Source organism: Mesocricetus auratus, unplaced genomic scaffold (genome assembly GCF_017639785.1).
Source record: "Mesocricetus auratus isolate SY011 unplaced genomic scaffold, BCM_Maur_2.0 Super-Scaffold_4256, whole genome shotgun sequence".
NCBI lineage: Eukaryota > Metazoa > Chordata > Mammalia > Rodentia > Cricetidae > Mesocricetus > Mesocricetus auratus.
Genome location: NW_024429182.1, coordinates 11,083,874 through 11,104,851, shown reverse-complemented (window position 1 = coordinate 11,104,851; position 20,978 = coordinate 11,083,874). Strand labels below are relative to the sequence as shown.

At 39.4% G+C, this 20,978-nt stretch overlaps 1 protein-coding gene across 7 annotated transcripts in view; it reads right to left on the bottom strand.

The window, feature by feature from the left end:
* The window catches only part of Sorcs1 (sortilin related VPS10 domain containing receptor 1), a 520,023-nt gene that overhangs the window by 124,192 nt on the left and 374,853 nt on the right, over nucleotides 1-20,978 (bottom strand). The window lies entirely within an intron of this gene.

Sequence of the window (20,978 nt, the reverse complement as noted above, 5' to 3'; positions counted from 1 at the left end):
GATTGGAAATGAAACACAACAGCAATATCTCCAGCTCAAAAACCCTTTGTTCTCATTTTAGAAGTGAGTAAATTAAAACCTATGTTTTCAGCTGAGAATGCACAGTGGCCAATAAACACAACATTGCAATGACGACTCAGGTCAGTCCATTCTCTAGTGCTGCTTAGATGTGCTGGAGAGTCTCTGGCCTCTTTGAAAACCTTTCATGCCAGTATTTACTTAAAATGTCATATTAAAACATGAAGCTATACTGGAATACATACAAACCCTCCTCTGGCCACCATACTTACGATCCTCTCCTGGTTACGTATCTATCTCTCTTACTCTGCCCATGAGTTTTCTTATCTCCCAATTTATGTTAATAAGCATGTGCAACCTCCCCATGGTGTTAAAAGATTTTCTATCCACCCTCCCTTCTTCCCAGAGAATTTTACCAAGTTGCCAATGAAGTTCTTAATTTCAGCCCATTGCTGCTTCTGAAGACCTTCCATGATTATTTCCTGACTAAAACTTAGAAGCTATACCAATAATACTTCACTGTCTGTTTCTATAGACTGCTTTACTTAGAATATAATGTCCATGAAGACAATGTGTGTGTGTGTGTGTTTTCCTCTCTGCTACATCCCTAATTACTAATACTAATCTTGCCACACTGTATACGAAAATGTAAATATTATTTGAAGCATGTCTGCTTATTTGAATGTGTGTTTTTGTAGGAGATGGGTTATTTTACTTACTTTTGGTGCTTACAAACCTTTTTTTCTGAAGTGAAATATTCAAACTTGATCATTGGCAGGAAATGGGAATGGTCAACATTGTGCTAAGGTTGATACAGGGTTCATGAAAGACGTCTCTTGAAATTAACAAGAACTTCCCAAGAACATCTGCATATGAGAAATGTGGGTGTTCCTGAACTCAGCAGGAAAGGTCAATAGAGGGCAGCATGCACATTTGGAGCAGCTGACCCTTGACTGATTTCGTTGTTAGTAGACTCAGTAAATGATGAAAGTAGAGTTCTACACTTCCAACCTTCCTTCAGTAGAGGACTTTACGCCAGCATAGGACACCTCTCCAATCTGAACCCCAATTGAATTAAAAGAAAGACCCACATCTATTCTTTCCATCTCCTTCTTTTAGACATTCCATAGTTTCATTTTTTAAAGCAAATAAAGATCTCTTTCCTTAAAAACAATCTTTGAGACTTGTCTTTTTTCCAAACATTTACCTCACAAATTCGCAGTCTTCTAGACCATTTTGCATCCTTTAAGTTTCTCCCTATTTTTTAAAGGTTGCATGGGGGCTAAAGAGGAAAAGAAGGTTTCTTTCTAAGAAACCTGGACTTTGATTCTAGCTGTGGTCATGTCCCAGGTACGTAGCTCAGAGAAAATGGCTTCATCATCTCCAAAATTACACCCTTCGGCTATTAAGCCATGATAACAATATCAGCCATTTAATGTATTAGTTATTGCACAGAATTGGTTAAGGCGTAATTGAGTAATAAACATGCTACATGTTTTAAAATTTATACCTCTATAAATGTCAATTATTATGAGTCATCATTTTCTTGACTTTTCTTTTGCACCCTCCCCTCCAGGTACAGACTAATTTGTGGAACATGTTGAGTCATTTGAAATACGGGTTAAGCTGACCTTTGTTATGCCAGTAAAACGCCTGCATGAGGTTATATACACAGTCTGCCACATGCCATCCTCTTCTATTCACTGCGCCATTCTTCCCTAGGTGACTTATAAGATACTACTTGTGAGGACTAATCGTGGTGAGTCTACTCAGGGTCTTCCTAATCTCCTCTACATTGTTGGTTTAGAACAGGACATTTAAATCTAGTACTGTTGAATGAGAACTGAGATACTTAAAGGGGCTTCTCTACCTCTGCACCAAATGGTCTCAATTAGATACACGCAGACTATTATAGCTGTCTTCTTATCTATGGGTAGAGTCAAACTTACATAATGACTGTAACCAGACTGAGGGAACCTGATCCATGTAAAAAGTCATCAAGATATTGAGTGTGCTGAGTCTACCATTGTCTTATTGCTGCTCTGTGAGACGAAGAATCATGGCTAAAGTGAATTTATTCAAATGTAAAGATTAGAATTTCCTGGGCTTCTAAAGAGAAGCATAACATCCACTGTGATGTCAGAGCCGACAATGAGGACTCCTGGATGTGTAAGCTATATTGTTTTGTTTACAATAGTGTCTAGTCATGTTCTTTAAGATCATTATCTCCTCTTTGAAGATTCTGAGCAAACATCAGATGGAAAATATGAGAATATACACAGCATCTACAGGTCATTATTGTATAAACTATAAATCTGAGAGACTAGAAAAGAAAACAAAGGAGCATTTGTCAAGGCCTAGAAAAGGCGTTCTCACCCTTCCTAATGCTATGATCCTTTAATACAGTTCCTTATGTTGTGTTGACTCCCAACCATAAGATTATTGTATTTGCTACTTCATGACTGTAATTTTGCTATTGTTATGAATTATAATGTATATATATATATATATGTATATATATATATATATGTTTTTCCTAGAGTCCTAGGAGACCCTTGTGAAAGGATCATTCAACGCTTAGGTTGAAAACCATTGGCCTATAAGCCAGACATTCTAATGGATGTCCATAAATATGTAGTATAGTTAATTGTCACAACACTACAGAAGATTATATATCAACTGACTTTGAGTTAAAGAGTAAAGGTGGTGGTTTATAGAATGCAGCACATGGGGGAACAATGATTTGGTTTGCTTGACTCCAACTTTGCTTCACTTTTATTTGACTATGTTACATGAAAATCTCCATATGTGTGGGGTTGACTTTTATGAACTAGTGTGGGAACACCAGACCTTGAGCAGAGACCCACTTCCCCTTCTGCCTGGGAGTAGGCAGCTGTAAGACAATGTTTACTAAAAACATGTTTACTAAAAACGATACAATGCCCGGGGCAATAAATTCCTGGAAAAGGCCTGCCCATGGAAACCGCCCTGACCTCGACCTTGTCCAAAGACTAACCGCCTCTTCTGACACGCCCAGATCAGTTTTTGGTGTCAGAGCAGAACCAGCCAGGGTAGAGGAGAGAGCAGAAGCTACTCTGGAGGGAGCCTTTCTTAGGAAGTTTTTCTTGAACCTTTTTGGGGCCTGCTTAAAGTTTTCTTTACACCGTTGAACGAGTCTCTGTGTTGTCAATCCCCGACACCCTCCGCACATTCTCGGACACAGGCTGCGCAGCAGACGCAACAAACTAGACTTTGGATCCTTCTCCTTAAGTACCAGAGAGTACATACACACACACACACACACAAAATGAACACACTCATACATTCATGTTCTTATACAGTACTTTATTAATGTGACAAAAAATGCACAAAATTATGTCCTTGGAATTCAGGCCCATTTCTAAGGATTTCATTTAAGGAAATCATGACCTATAAGAAGACTTGGGCACTCAACTATGTATCCAAAAGTGTATTCAAAAGGTGGCTCCACAGATGAAGGGGGCCACATGCAAACCTAGAAACCGATTAAGATGCCTGGAAGCACACCAAGGCAGAAGGAGATAACTGAATCCACAAAATTGCCCTCTGGCATCCACATGTGCCACAGGCACACAGGGCCTCCTGCTATTAATTTCATTAATATTTAAGTGCTTAAAGAGTTTTAACAGTGTTTGTGTGTGTGTCTATATATGTGCATGCTTTCGGGCATGTGTGTGTGTGTGTGTGTGTGTGTGTGTGTGTGTGTGTGTCTGTGCGCGCACGCGAGCGCACACGCTCATGTTGATTATGACCAAGGAGGCCAGAGGAGGTTGGGTCCCTGGAGCTAGAGTTACATGAGGCAGTGAACCTCCTGTTCATGAACCTAGGAACCAAATGCTGGTTCTTTGCAATAGCAGCCAGTGCTCTTAGCCACTGAGCCATTGTCTCCAGCCCCAGGAATGTTTAATGATACCTTAATAAATACATAAAACAGAAAGGGAATAAGAAAAGTGTGAAGCATTCAATTCACCACCAAGTTCTTGATTCTGGGGGTGAACACTTAAACTACATATGATAAAAACAAGTTGCCAATGTATAATATTTGGTATTTTTTGTTTTGAAAGCCATGCCTTGATTATCCAATGCTCAAACTAGATGAGACTGTGTAGAGAGTACACACATTCTGAATCATCTTGGTAACTTTTCAGTCTTCCTAAAATTATTCCCAAATAAAAGTTTTTAAAAATAGGATAGCACATATTAAAGAATAGACCCATTCTTTGGCAAGTTGTATATATAGATATCAATTTATGTATGCCTGGGTAGGAAAGTGAATAAAATATACATGAGATGTCAACAGTCATAGCAAGGCAGTCCGTGAAAGAATCGGACACTGGGATGTCAAATTGCTGATCCAGCACTTCTCACCTGGGTGAGTGGGGAGTCCAGTGGGCTTAAGAAATCAGCCGTTTAGACAGACACCTCTGAACATATTTGTTCCTTCCACTTTCTGATTCTGTGTACTCTGGTTTTTCTGTACAGGAAGGCTGTCTTTGAGCTGAGAATTGCAATGTATTTAATTCAGTAACAAGAATAAAACCTCAAAATTAGTTTTCTGTTTCTGCTCAGGAAGGCTAAAAGTGAAATTTATAAGCTGAAGGAAAGTGATCAGTTTTGAGATGTTGACCTGGTGAAGTTTTTAGTTTTCTCCTTTTCTCCTTCTAATGGAAATAGAAAGAAACTGGCTGCGGTTCATAATGAGGGACCGATCACTCTTATGCCTCTTGAGGTTTGCTGTAATAGCATTAAGTATGATGAACTCCTTCCATATTCTATTCCGTTGAGTGTGCGATAAGATTCCATAGGAAGCTTCGTGCAATTTGGCATTAATTAATGTCAATTAATGTATGCAACTGCTAGATGCTAGAATTAATTTCATTACCTCTCTCTCTCACACAGATGTTTTTCTGCCACAGGTAATTAGGATACACCACTGTTCTTTTCAAATACCCTCACTCTGCAACAGCTGCTGTTTGGAATAATGTGCTCCCCACTCACTATCAACCTGTGCTGGAAGAGAGAGGAGATGCTGCTTTTAAAAGCCAAGCTCTGCATCAAAGAGTGGAAAGTTAAGTGTAGGCAAGGACTGTTCTGTTGTCTTGGTAAACCTATGTAGACTACTCAGCCTCTGTACGTTCTAATGCACATCATGGCAATAGACACTATCCCTCTAGACACTATGTGTGACAAAACAGATCCTGATTGGTGAATAAATGCTAATTCGCCAATAGCCATGCAGGAAGTACAGGTTGGGCTACCCATACTAGGAGAATTCCAGGAAGAAGAATGCAGAGAGGAGTTGCCAGTGAGAGATACCATGTAGCTACCAGGAAGATATGACACTGGGCATCCTCTGTCTCTGGTAAGCCAAGACAACGTGAAAGTAAATTGATTAATAGAAATAGGTTAATAATTAAGAAAGATAATCAAAAAGAAGCTTGAGTAATCAACCAAACAGTTTATAATTAATATAAATTTATATATATACACATATATGTCTCAGTGTGTTTATTTGGGGATAAAGGGCTGCAGAACCTGGCAGGAAAGGAACTCCATCTCCAGTTCTGCCCTTTAGTCTGGTGCTTGGCGATTGTGTTCAGGTAACAGGAGCTATACTTGTTATTTACATCTTCTCTCTTTAATCACCAGTATGTCTTACTGCTTCTGAGGTTACCACCTGTAAAAATAAAAGCTACACATATTTGTGTTTGGGTTGGAGTCACTATTTTGTTTGCTCGTGGTTGACATTGTTTTTCCTCCATGTGAGAACATGAAATTTCCCAGGTAGCCAAAGTGATGTTGTGCAGATAGAACAAAGCAAGAGGCATCCTATTACTTGGCTGCTAAATCTATTGTAGTCAAAGAAGCACTATATTTGGGTATAAGTGTAGGAAACTATGATATAAATTACAGGCCCTACCTGAGATAATATAACACACACTCATGGTCAATGATTTTCAATAAAGGAATCAAGAATAGACAAGGTAGAAAGGATGGCATCTTCATTAAGTAGTGGGAGAAGTATATATTCAAATTTAGAAAGACAAAATCAGATTTTTATCTCATATCATATATAAATATCAACTTGAAATTGATTAAAGAGTTTAATGTTAGTCCTAAAATAGTAAAACTACTAGAAGAAGCTAAAGGAAGCATTTTTTATATCATTGGTCTGGGCAAATATTTCAAAGTAGTGTCCCCCAAAGCACAGACTACCAAAACCAAAGCAATCATGGTATAGTAAGAAACCAGAAAGTGTCTATATGATAGAAAACAACAATGACTTTAGTAAAAGATACACAAAAGACTAAAAGAAATTATTTGCAAACCACACATCTAATGGAGTGAATACCCAAATTCTGCAGAGACATCACTTTGGTAAGTAGTCAAAAGGGAGGCATTAATGCAGACGTCTGCTTAGCTCACTTTCTCCTTTTTATATAGTGTGGGATTCTAGTCAAGTGTCAACCAAAGTGGCCCAGTCTTAAACATCATTATCACTGTCCATGGGCTTTGAAATTCCAAAAGTCAACAACAGGGCCAGTCTCTCTCTCTCTCTCTCTCTCTCTCTCTCTCTCTCTCTCTCTCTCTCTCTCTCTCTCTCTCTCTCTGTGTGTGTGCGTGCCTCCTGCTTGTAGGTCAGATGTAGGCTTTCAGTTATTGGCCCACCATCATGTTGACCTTCCTGCTACCATGCTCCCCACCATGATGATCATGGACTCACTCCCAACAACAAGACTACACGTTTTAATCCTTCCAAAACAGTTCCGCTAGCTAGGGCTAAGCTTTCAAATTATATGAGCCTATGGGGGACATTCCCACTTAAACCACCATAGAGAACATGGCATTGCTGTGAGTTACCTAAAACATGACCGACTCACAGTGTCTAAGACCATGAGTTAGCTAATGATAGCAGACACTGGATACCCAAGGAACCAAAAAGTAAGTAGCTTTGTAAGAATTCATAGAAGAAAATCACTTTGTGTAGTTCTGTATAAATACAGCTTTATGATCAGAGGTTTCCACCTTGACATTTGTTTTTGACAAACAACCAGCCTATATAGGCCTGTGTATGCCAAATAAAGTATATCTTATCTGCTTTAAACTCCTTGCATTCTCTTCCTTTCTTGACCTTACAGTTTTGGACCTCATATGGAATGTTTCTGGAGCAGTATTCCAAAATAAAACCATCCAGTTGCAGAGAGGGAGGAGTGATGAGCAAAGGGGGTAAGGACCAGGCTGGGGAAACCCACAGAAATAGCTGATCTGAACAAGGGGAAGGTCATGGACCCCAGGTTGACAGCTTGGAAAGCAGCATAGGACAGAACCAAGCCCCCTGAATGTGGGTACCAGTTAGGAGACCTGCACAGTCTATGGGGCCTCTGGTAGTGGGACAGTATTGGAGGCAAAGAGAGAGGCCCTACTGTGGAGTTTCAAAACCAATGATTACAGTAAGAGACAAGTTCAAGGCTAAAAGAAAATATTTGCAAACCATGCTTCTCATGAAGAGTGGATATCCATAATATGTAAACATGTCACTTCATTAATGAGAAAACAAATAACCCAGCTCTCAGGAAGAGATACATAAGTGATCAATAGATACATGATTACATCTCATAACCACTAACCAGGAAGGAGATTTACAGAAAACCCACAATGAGACAAGGTCATGCCCATGATCCCCACCATGGTAATCATAGACACGCCCTCTGAAAGTATAGGCAAGCTCCCAATTACACACTTTATTTTATAAGTTGCCTTGATCATGGTGACTCATAGAAATAGAACAGGCACTATCTTAAAAATAAACTAGCTCTCACACATTCTGTTCCCTTCAGTCCATAGCTCCAAGAAAGTCATAGTGGTAAGAGCTTGAGGTAGAAGATCACATTCTTTTCACAGTCAAGAAGGAGGTATCAATAGATTACTGTACTTAGCTCACTTTCTCTTTTTTGTATAGTGTGGGATTCTAATGAGGACACACTGTCAACCAAAATGGCCCAGTCTTCAGCCTCAGTTATCCTAATTAAGATAGTAGCACACAGCCATGCCTCTGGTGATTCCCAGTGCCATCCATTGGACAATTAACCATCATAGGGGATTGCCCTTAAAGAATACTATGTTCTTGTCAAGAGGAGGTTCAGTAACCTCTTAACCAGAGTGGTAGTCACAATTATTACTGATGTTTCAAACTTGCTACAAGTATATAGTTCAAGCATTTTCACATCAAACATGAAATGTTTGGAGGCAATAGAATTACTTAGTCTTGTTTAATGATTCTATATTATAGAACCATATATTAAAACTATGGCTAGGAAAAATGATTTGGGATTGAGAGTACTTGGTACACAATCATGAAAACAAGTTGGAATCCTAGCATTCGTGTAAAAAGCTGTGTGCCCCATAATACATGCTTCTGATCAGTGCATACAGATTGGCATGTACACACATCTGCATACACTTACATATACACACAGATGAAAATTAAATAAAAACAATAAATTCTAAAAGAAAATGCCACACTGTACCCTACAAATAGATACAATTATTATTTGCCAACTGAAAGTAAACATTACCCTCACAAAGGTCATGTTTAACACATCATTCTTCCACTATTAATAGATGAGAGATACTTGTGTGGGCAACATGAAATAGTGGTCAGCAGACTGGCCTGAAAAATAAATAACCATGGATGGAAATATGGAAGCCACTTTCACACTCACCACAACTCTTCTTGTGTAGGTAGGCTTTCCTTCCACTTGAGTGATCCCCAAAGTTGTCACTTCATACCCACAAGCCATATTACTGTGAGGTCATTTCCTGAGTTTGTCAGCACAAACTCTTTGCAAGGAAGGCTTTAGCATTTGAGAATCCAAATCAATGTTAAAACTCAGTCTCTTATTGTAAGGTCTGATAGGTTCTTATCTGTTTCTTTCCTACTCAGTCAAAGAAAAAACTAAGACTTATGTTGTCCCCTGGCAGCTCATGTCTTCAGGACCTCCTATATTTAAAAACAATGTGACTACTCCCAGTAGACAGACACCTATGTTCATTCAGAGAGATCTGCTGACTACAGTTGCCTTTACCCTCTCTTGTTTCTCCATTCAAATTCTCCTAGGGCTTTAATTAACATTTTTACTGAGGCTCAGGCAGAGCTCAGAATGTCTCCATTGACAGCTACTACTCCAAAATCACCAGAGCAGCCTCTCCTTTGGGTCACAACTATGCCAAGTAGATCACAAGGGCCTTGCTTCTTTAAAACTTTGCAAATATTACGGAGAGTGTTTCTTTTTCTTTTACAGGTGAAGAAGCCAAGACTTAGGAGTGGGGTTTGTGCAAGTTCATGTGCTAGTAAATGACAGAAGAAAAACTAAAATACATATCACACACCTATGGGACTGTACACACTCCTTCTGTTATTTAAGAAATACGTATTAAGCACCAAGGACTTTCAAATGCCATAGTATTATAGAAGATTAACTACAACAGAGCTATAAACCATGCAGACAAGCACAAGCACATCAATATGCTTTCCTATTGCCTGTTAATTTTCAACTTTAAAGGAGAAGAAATTTTAAGACCCAAATATCCAGGTATAAAATTTCCTTATATACTTCTTGATGATTTGTTACCTGTTTTAAAATCTTCATATTAAATGTCCTTACCTAACACACACACACACACACACACACACACACACACATACATACTAGCATCCTACTGTGTTTGTGAATTTTTAATTGTTCTTCTACTGTCCTCATATTATATGCCAGCTAAACACTGATATCTTCATAAGTGGGTTATATCGGTAATGAATGTGTACATCAAAGTTGAGACATTCCTGAGAAATTATCTATTTTTACATGTTCGGCTTTGACATGATGATCTCATAAATCAACCTTCTTTATTGTTTAATTTTTTTTTATTTTTGACCAGTGTGAATTATTATTTTTTCCTTCCCCTTTCTTTCCTTGTATTATAGAAGAATAATCCAATGGCATAGAAAAATGCTCTGCATATCCTCTATTGTTAGTGTTAATTTGCAATTATTTTAGGGTTGGGATTGGAAGGAGGTGTTCAGACTTAGGCATCCCTTTCAGATAAGTTTAGAATTTAGGTGGAATGGATATGTTTAGTTTAGGATAAGTAGATTATAACTTAATTATCACCCTCCACATATATGTTTGAGTTTGTATCAAATTTAAATCTTCTATTTAGACTAAAAGGGGAATTGTAGGAGTGAACCCCACAAAGCTATCCATCCATCAGGGCGGTGACAAGTAAATTAGCACAGGTAGAGATAAAAGGAAGTGAAAAGAAAAGGAGCTCCCCTTTTTTTCTCCTGGAAGCCAGCCACGCTTCTAACTCTTGGTTTGTGTGACTCTCTCTCTCTCTCTGGTAAATAAATATATTGTTTTCCATATATAGCATCAAATATCGTTATACTCTATCACTGTAATATATTCCTAAACTAAATGGTATCTTTCTTACTTGTCTATTGACACTTAAAGACTGTGAAGACAATAGAGAATATAGTAGAATAATAGAAGTTTTGCCAAGCATAAGACTAGGAACACAAGAGATCATTAAAATAATAAACAACAAAGGAAATACAGAAATTTCATTAAAGCATTTGTAAATAGTATCCTGGGTATATGTTGAGTTATTCAGGTCCACATGTAAGAAACTTCAAACCTTCATGTCTCTGCAGAGATGTTCTCCTGTTTAAGAGAGTTTGACTGGGGTGCTACATTTGTTTCCTTTAATATCATACAGAATTGTGAATTTACATCTTTCACAGTCTAGACTCCTGAAGACAGAGACTTTATAATTTGCTCTATTGTGAAGAGAGGAAAAATATATTTTCCAGATCAGGATAGCTATAGAAAAGTACATTAAAATGTGCAAGATAGCATGGCATGGTGACAAAAATAAGTCATAATGACCCTCCAAAACAGTGATTTCTGGGCAAGAATAAAAAGTCAAGTGAGAATGTAGGCCATGCTGGAGGAAGTGCAGTCTATGTCTAAGCTGAACCATCCAGCCATCCAGCCAACCAGATGCTCACATCAGAATTGACTCCAGTTCAGCAGATATGGCATGTTTATAGGCCACTCTCAACCCTGATAAAGTTATAAGAACATTGTTCGTTTAACTTTCCAAATAGACCTTACAACAGAGATGGAGGAGTGATGAGCAAAGGGGTCAAGACCATGATGATGAAACCCACAAAGACAACTGACCAGATAAGGGGGAGCTCTTGAATCCCAGAGTGATAGCTGAGAGGCCAACAGGGGACTGATCCAGACTCCATGAATGTAGTGCCATGGAGGAGGCCACAGAAATCACTGGGGCCTTGGGTAGTAGATCAGTGTTCACCATGGTTTATGAATGAGCTTTGGGAGCCCGTTCCAAATAGAGCGATGCTCTCTCAACCTGGACACATGGGGAAGGGCCTAGGTCCTGCCCAGGATGAAATGACAGACTTTAGAGATCCCCCCCAAGGAGGGTCTCACCCTCCCTGGGGAATGATATGGGGATTGGGTGGGGGGCTGGAGGGCTGGTGGAGGGACAAGGGAGGAAGGGGGGAGCCCAGCTTCAGGAAAGACCTCAGCCCTTCCAGGCCCCAACCTCTGGCAACCCCAGCTTCAGCTTAAGCTTCAGTGTCAGCATCCCCAGCTTCAGCTTCAGGAAGGAAGGAGACCAGTGGAGACGGAAAGACCCCACCAGCACCCACTGGAAGAAGAGATGGGAAGAAGGCAGAATAAGAGCTCACTCAGCAATAGAAAAACCAACATGACTCCACCAGAATCTAGGGAACCAACACCAGAAAGACCTGAAAAGCACTACATAGATGAAGCAGAGGAGACAGACCTTAAGAATTATTTCATGAAGATGATGGAGAGCCTCAAAGAAGAAACGAGGAAATCCCTTAAAGAAATACAAGAAAAAACAAACAAAAAATCCATGAAATGGGGAAAAAATTCAAGAAATAAACAAATATCTCAAAGAATCTAAAGAGCACCAAGAAAAAACAACCAAAAAATGAAGGAAACAACTCAAACAGTTGAAGGATTGAAAGCTCTAAAATCAGGAACAAGACAAGGCTGTCCACTCTCTCTCTTCAATATTGTACTTGAAGTTCTAGCTACAGCAAAAAGACAACAAAAGGAGATAAAGGGGATACAAATAGGAAAAGAAGTCAAACTTTCACTATTTGCAGATGATATGATAGTTTACATAAGTGACCCGAAAAACTCCGCAAGGGGACTCCTAGAGCTGATAAACACCTTCAGCAATGTGGCAGGATACAAAGTAAACTCAAAAAACTCAGTGGCCCTCTTTCTTTTTATAACTGCATTATGTTTATTTCATTTTGAGTGTGCATGTGTGGGTCGGTGCACAAAGGTTAGAGGACAACTTGTGAGAGTCAGTTTTCCACTTCTATCATGTGGATTCCAGGGAAATGAATTTAGGTTAATAATCTTGGTAGCAAATGCATTTACCTGCTGAGCTAACTCACTGGTCACAGTCTCTTCCCTACAACCTTTTGTTTGTTTGTTTCATTAGAGAAATGAGTATAGTATATTTACATATATTTACGTATCTGCATGTCGTAAGATTAATTTTAGGAGCAATGGAGTTCAAGGAATAGCTCCCAAGATGTGGATAAATTCAATCACCCATTTTTCACTTAGTAACATTGGATTGTTACTGCTCTCTTTGCTAAACATGGCAGACGTCCAATACGCAACAGCATACCACTATTCCTCTCTTCCATTACGGACTACAGAAAGACAAAGGACACAGTTCCCTGTCACTCGATTGACTAGTCACTGACTAGGCACACACAAACTCTGTGCCCTCTGTATTTGTTGGTCTATCTTCCACCCCATCACACACTGTTCTACTTTCATAATGTCTTGGCTCAAATATCAGATTCCACTTTATCAAAGGTTTCTTCCTTGCCAGCTTCCTCCAATCCCTGACTGTACCTCTACTCTGTCGTGCTTTTTACACACCTGTGTACACATTTCTCATACAACGCATTATGTGCTCATTTATAATTTGCTATGCCAGCTAGAAGTTAACATCTATGAGAGCAGGACCTTTGCAGCATTTCTCCATTCCTCATTCCTGCCCATGAGTGGGCTCAGAAAGGCAAAGATATCCAACAGTATTTGTTAGATAAATAAATAAATACAAGATCTGGAATAAAAGAGACCCAGCCTTAGATCTTAGCATAGTGACAATGAGAAAAGCAATTGGGCACTGTGAGCCTTCTTCCCCTTACCATTATAATGAGAGATATAACAACAGCATCTACTTCCATGGATGGAAAACAAGCTAAGGGCAACAGTAGCAAGAAACCAATGGATGGGGCTTTTTACCTTTGCTTTCCAAAGATAAAAAGAGATTCATGTGGACATGCCAGTTTCTTTATGATCCTGGCTTCTTAAGAGCTAGAGTCAAAAACCCTGCAATTTCCCACTTATTAGATGCCATCACACACATGCATACAAATGGGCTCCTGCTGCTGCTGTATCCTGAGAGATTCTGAAAACCCAACGGGAATGGAGGACTCTGCTGTGAGTTAGAGAAGAGGTTTTCTGACAGTCTCTGGGCTCCTGTCCTCAGGAAATGCAGACCTCCTGGCAAATGGGCAGCACGTAGGAGGCAGAGGACTTGGTGCAACATGGTTGTGAAGCATCCAGTATGAGTTGAGCCCATCGGGGCAACGTCACTGTAAGGCATTCACTGCATTCCAAGAGAGGCCTGTGTTCTCTCGCTTCACAGCTTTCTGTTAAGTTTTAGGGGCTGATTCTAGAAGACTACACCAGAAAGCCTCATTACAAATGGGTTGTGCCTCAAATCCAGACACTTGCCATGAGAAATGTGTCCAAAGGACACCATCAGGAAGAAATGTAACTGATTCCAGGCCCTCTGTCCTACCCAAGGCTTGATGTTCCTTTTGAGAGTGGAAGAGAGGTGAGTGTGGATTTGTTTCATTGTTGGGAAATGGTAGGAACTTATGACAATCAGAAGCTCGATGCATATTGAACCCTCTAACCCTTTCCACGGTTCCATAAAGTCTCACTGTGGGAAGCAGTAACAAGTGTTTGCTTGTTGTGGGATGTGGGAAGTAAGACAGATTCATATCAGACTTTGTCCAAAATGAAGTGTTAAAATTCTCTAAAATATTACAGAGAGCTGCCATCTTCTGATGTTCATTGAAGAAGAAATCAAAATCACCAAGTGGATCAAATGAAAAATCCTTCTGCTCCTTCCAAATTGAACACAGATTTACACAGTAAGAACATGATGTGTTCTATTGTTCATCAGATGGGTTATGTTTAAAAACTCATTCACAGTACCCCTGATTGCCAAGGCTCTAAAAGATAACACAGGGATCTGTCCATTTCAGGACTCTGGCTGCATGCATTCAAGACATGAGCTAACAATGTTTAGAGATTTAAAACACATGTCTCTCTGGCTCAGGAACATACATTCAGCAACTACCCTTTTGTTGCTGCTGTTGCCCACAAGTAAGTGCTTACTAACTAAGTAGAATAAAGATGTGAGTGCCTCAGTATTGTCTAGAATAGGCCAAGGTCCATCTTTTACCGACATAGTGATTATTAGATTACAGCTCATTGTGCAATGTGTTTCCATGTAGCAATAAGCCATAAAGTCACTGAAGGCAGGTGTGCAAATATGCTGAGATTCTAAACATGCCTTTCTCTTTACCAACACTGGCCATGTGGTTTACAAAAGGAATATTCATGTGAGTGTAATTCTGTGGATACACATACAAATTTATCCACCACCCTGCCACACATATGATTTGTATTCCCTGCTTTCACAGAATTCACAAAGGTTTAGTTGAGAACAAGTAACTAAAGAAATGGCATTTAACTTTCAAACTGAGATAATAATATAAAAGAAACACTTATACATAGGAGGATAAAAGCAAGGAAACGAAGAAGCCATTTCTGATTCTGAGTTCAAGAAAAATTTCCCTAAAAAAAAAAAAAAAGGTGCCTTTTAGTTCTCCCATGATGACTACCACTTCTGAGTAATCAGAATGATGGCCACTAAGTGGATTTGCCTTGTGAATATGTGAATACTGATGACCATGGTTCTGTTGTTGTATTTCTGCTTGTCTTCATAAAGTCATTGCTGTTACAATAGAAGTAGTTTATGCTTCCAGTGAAACCAGCTCAACACTAGATAGCTTGGATACCAACAAACTTAAAGACTAGTGTTGGGGAAGTCCTGTGTATATGTCAATAAATTACTACTGGCCAATAGGAATCTAGATAGGTGGGGCTAGGAGTCTAGGAGGATTCTGGGAAGGAGAAAGAAGAGAGTTCGAGATGTAACCGCCATTGGGGTAGGAAGCCCAGAAACCTCTCCAGTAAGAGACATACTTAGATTAACAATTATGGGGTAAATACTTAAGTCAGAGCTAGCCAGTAAGAAACAAGCAAGGCCAACAGCTTCATAATTAATACAGCGTCTTGTGTGTTTATTTGGGGACTACAAAGCGGCAGAGCCCAGGTGGCTGGCGGGTGATAAACCAAAGCGGCTAGCAAAAGAAAAAGCTTCTCTTAACAGAATGGTGTCAGAAGTGGGATCATGAATTTCCACGCAAAATAACAAAAGCTTTAAAGGAATTTTAGAAACAGAAGAACAGAGAGAAGCACAGAATTTTGGTAGCAGCATTTTTCTCAGGTGTGCTCTGTTTTGCTATCGACAAGCCGAGATTCACGTGGCTCGTTTACCGGAGTCTTCCTGACTCAGCATAAAAAGAAAAAAGAAAAAAAACAGCAAGGTTGTTTTAAGAGACTCTGCTACCGATTGAAAGGGGTGTACGTACAGCTGGAAGTGGCAGCTTTTGCTGGAGGTCAGCATGGACTGAGGCGGTAAGCTGGAGTCACGCTTACGCCCGCCATCTTGAAAACGACAGTTTAAAACAGCCGCGGTTTTACAGATAAGACACGTGGCCAGAAAAACATAAAGATTTACAGTAAAGTCAGACTTGGATAAAGAAAAACTTCTAAAGGTTTACAGTGTGTTTAAAAATATATGTGAGATTGAGAGAGAAACTGAAACGACAAAGGGGTAAATAAATACAAAAGCCGGCGTTGTGGTGGCGCACGCCAGTAGGATTTACTCCAGAGGCAGAGGCAGGTTTCCAAAGAGAAACCCTGTCTCAGAGAAAAATAAATAAAAGTGAAAGAAATAAAGTAATAATAGATAAATAAATAAGTCACGTAAAGATGGAAAATACACAGAGAGTCTGGATACTGTACGCTATTGTGTTCTTCAGTTTTTTGCTTGCTCAGGAAGGAACTGCTGCTAAAGTACACTTGATTATAAATGCTGCTGAATTAATCCAACTTCTATCTTTTAAAAATGCCTTGACTTCAAAATTTAAGTGTAAGGATATGTTACTTGGAAAAGGAGTTTTTATTTATGTTTCTACAGAAAATGAAAAGCTGAAGATTCCTTCCAGGCTTCTGTGGTTTCACGAACCAAGACCCCCGGAAGCAGTGGATCAGATGTTCCAACAATTGAAACAGCTAAGATGATGCAGTTTTACAGGCCCCGAAAATACGGACTGATACAGGTTTCTGAGCTTTGTCGTGATCCCCATGGTATGAACAGCGCCCCCTTCCAGCAGGAAGCAGTTTGGAATGAGCGACGTCCCAATTCCCATCTTGTTTATAAATCTTTGTTTTAATTTAAATGGGATTGTTTATAATTGGCTAATGATCACAGCCGATCTCTTGTTAATGGAAAAAAGGGGAATTATGGTATGGGTATTGTTTTTCATTTATTGATACAAATTCAAGGTCAATTTTGTGATATGTATATTTCTCCTCTTGATTAAGTATTGTGCTTATACTGATCTTTTAAAATGTAATGCGTAATTAAATACAGATTATAGATAATTACTTATAATAGTCAGAATTTATAGTTAGGTAAGTTAGGTTTTCTAGATATACAGAAAAATATTTGAGATAGATAAACAGTCTTCAAACCTCTCAAAGACCTTCAGAAAATGGCATTTAAAATGGTTTAGGGCTTTTCTTGACAATGAGAAATGTCTGCTCCTGGCAGCACCAATTACGTCTGAGAGGAAGATGGGCATCGAAGAAACTTGTTATGGAGTTTGCTTTCAACATGGCAAGATTAGCCATTTGGGCAAGAAACTGCTCTTGCCTGTACTGCTTGACTGTTGTTGTATAATCTGGACATGCAGGACCCACAGGAAAGTGACTGCTGAACTCAGTCTTACAGGGTTCCTGCTTCATGGAAGAGTCTAGGAGACGTTCTGCAGGACACAGAGAAATGACTGACAGACTGCCAGCGCAGATGGACAGTTTGAAATTTCCTGCTTTGCTGAGAAGTGTTCCAGAAACATTGTGGCCTATGGGCTGAAGATGGATGCCCCAACGTTACACAGGAACTTTGGGTGACTGTCCAGGCAGTAAGATATCTCTGTCAATCCTAGTGTTTATATATTATCCTTCTGTGGTCTTTGATGGAGTTGAAGACAGATAGTTATAATTATAGTTTTCCTTAGTTATGATAAAAGATAAGCTACATATAGGACTTTGTACTCACAAGGATGGGATGGATGATATTTTCTTTAGATCTTGCTAAATGTTAATAGACAAAATGTTGTAACTGTGTTCTTACTTCATAACTGGTCTGTCATATACAATTTGACTAGGTTAAAGTTAAGACCTTTTTGTTTAAACAGAAAAGAGGAGATGTTGCGGAAGTCCTGTGTATATGTCAATAAATTACTGCTGGCCAATAGGAATCTAGATAGGTGGGGCTAGGAGTCTAGGAGGATTCTGGGAAGGAGAAAGAAGAGAGTTCGAGATGTAACCGCCATTGGGGTAGGAAGCCCAGAAACCTCTCCGGTAGGAGACATACTTAGATTAACAATTATGGGGTAAATACTTAAGTCAGAGCTAGCCAGTAAGAAACAAGCAAGGCCAACAGCTTCATAATTAATACAGCGTCTTGTGTGTTTATTTGGGGACTACAAAGCGGCAGAGCCCAGGTGGCTGGCGGGTGATAAACCAAAGCGGCTAGCAAAAGAAAAAGCTTCTCTTAACAGACTAGGCTCTGGATTCCTTTGTCATGACATTTAAGCAGCCCCATCTCATCCAGGTGCCAGTATATATCCTTCAAATGTGAACAAAATGTGAACAAAACATTGTAATGATACAGGATAGGACATATATGAGAGAATTCCAGGCTTCGCCCAAGACAGAATTAATGGGCTCAATAATGAAAGAGAGTTGTGAGATTCACCTTATTTCACTTCTATTTATAAATGAATGAGCTACTCTGAAGTTCATTTTACGGAGTTTTAGGGCAGTCATAGTCACACTCCACTAAAGGACCAAGGCCTGTTTTCCCCAGTGAAGGAGATTAGTACTAGAGAAAGTTGTTACAAGGTTACTTAGCCATGCATGATAACCCTGGGACTAGTAATTGTCCCTTGTCCTCTGTTCTTATTGGCACAGATCACCACTAGGACAGAAATATTCAATTCGCTGGCTGAGGTTTGGTGTTGGAAGTAAAAGACAGGGAAGCAATGATGGCCAAACTTGGTCCTGCAGGTGCCCATACATGGTGTGCGCTGATAGATCATCATACATGCTTAACTATGAATACATCTTTGTTTGCCATGTGAAACATTAAATGGTATGTTTTTTTCTGCCAAATCCTAATCATGAAATATGGCATTCAACTACAGTGAATTATTAACAGACTTTTGTTCATATATAGGATTGAAAGACCCCATAGTCACACTCTAAAGGTAATATGCCTGCACAAGGACATTTATGTATCATTACTCATTCACTCAACAAATCTTGAATATTTCAAGCTCTGAGCTTTGTTTCAGATAGAGAGCAAGGATTAAATAAGACATGACTTTCCACAAAGCTTTCAGTATAGTGATTTAGGTAGCATTTTCTCCATGATGACATATTATATATATACATACATACATACATATGTAGAGAAATGATAATTATAGAACACAGGTTTTCCTTTTTGATTTTTACTATTCTGGGTACATATGAGGTAAATATGCTGAAGTATGTGCATATGCATATGCATGTGCACATGTGCTCTCTCTCTCTGTGTCACACACACAAACACACACACACACACACTCATACACACAGAGCTATTAAAACAGTAAAATTTTTAGGTCTGTCAATTTTTCCACAGCTGAACATGGATAGCAGTAATAAAAGCTACATCCAGGTTCATAGTTTTCCCTCTTTGTATGATTGATTTTAATTATGCTTGTTCTTTTCAGCTTAGCTTGCCAAGGCAGAAAGTAGGGCATAGACAGTACCATCTTAGTCACATATGTAAATTACAAACTTGTGTATTTCAGTACACAATTGATGTCTGTAACAGTCCTGGAATGAAGCTGTCCAGCACCCATGTTCCTTCACAAATGGACTCGGTTGAGATACAAATGAATCATATTATGATCTAAGGACAGTTGACATGACCTCAGGATGAAACAGGCTTCCCAACCCAGAGAAGCATTGGTCATCCACATGCTAAAAACTGCAAGTGAAGCACTTTTCCCAGGTCAGACATCTCAGTGCCTTGGCCACGAAATTTCTGAATCTATTAAAATGAAAATGAATTCCTTCTTTAAAGCATAAAAATATACTACCTTGGAATATATGATACAGCCCAGAATATCTGACCTGGAATGCTAACTTTGGGATTTCTCACAGAACAATGATGAAACGTTTCAGACAAGGGATGTGAAGAGAGAACACAGCCTGGAGCTTTTGGAGCACCTGAGCAGCCTGCAGCCTGGTTTTGATGAACGTGCTTTCCCCTTGGCTACTCTGAATCCTGTACTTTCCTTCTGTCTTCCCTTCTGTTTGTTACCTGGAGCCAAGGTTACTGATTCTCTGGGAAGTGGGGGAGGGGAGGAGTAGCAGGTAGGAAGAAACAGAGAAGCTTAGAGGGCCCGAGAGATTATAGTTATCAATACAATTTCTTTTATTATTTTTTTTCACTGAAGCAGGTCAGATATTATGCTTCAATCTTTTATTTCAATTGGTAGGTATTTCCCTTTCCTGTTTTGTTTGACAGGGTTATCTTCTCAAATTCAATACCTTTATTTAATATCTTTATTTGAATGCCTTTCTCACTTTTGGGTAGTTTGTGTATATGCTATCTTTCCAAAAGTAAAGAAAGGATAAGGTAAAACAGATAAATAAATTGGAAGTGATACATCCCATGCCTCATAAAATTGGAGCCTGGATGGAATTTTGACTTTGTAAACCCCATGCCCCAAGGATACAGGAAAAATGTTAATTGTAAGAACATATGCAGATGGGCTAAGCAATGGCCTTGCTGTTATGTGGACAGGAAAACAGCATCACCCCCCCAACTCAAAAGTTTTGTGTAGTGTGTCTTTTATTGGTTTTCTGCTCTGAGACTTTGCTACTTAAATAGGTTATTGCACAGCCCAGCACCACTGGCATCACAGAGGTTGCAGAATCCTGGGCTCCTGTTGAACCAGAGTTCACAGCTTAACAAGATCCCTAGATGAGCCATACACGGATGGCCATGCTTGAGAGGTAATTCTTCGGCATTTCGAGGGAATCTAGTATGGGAGGTGAGACAGATAACTAGTGACCCTGACAATCATTTGCCTGTACAGCCATTCATTCCCAAGGACTCGGAAAACTCCTAATGTACATAGAAGTAGTGTGTGCTCGAGACGGAAGAGTGAACAGACATGTGATTCCTGCTCTGACGGAACTTACAGACTGATGGGCAGGAAAACTGATTCCACAATTATATATGTGAAACGTAAAATTTCAAAGAGATGAAGGAAAGTAGTAAGA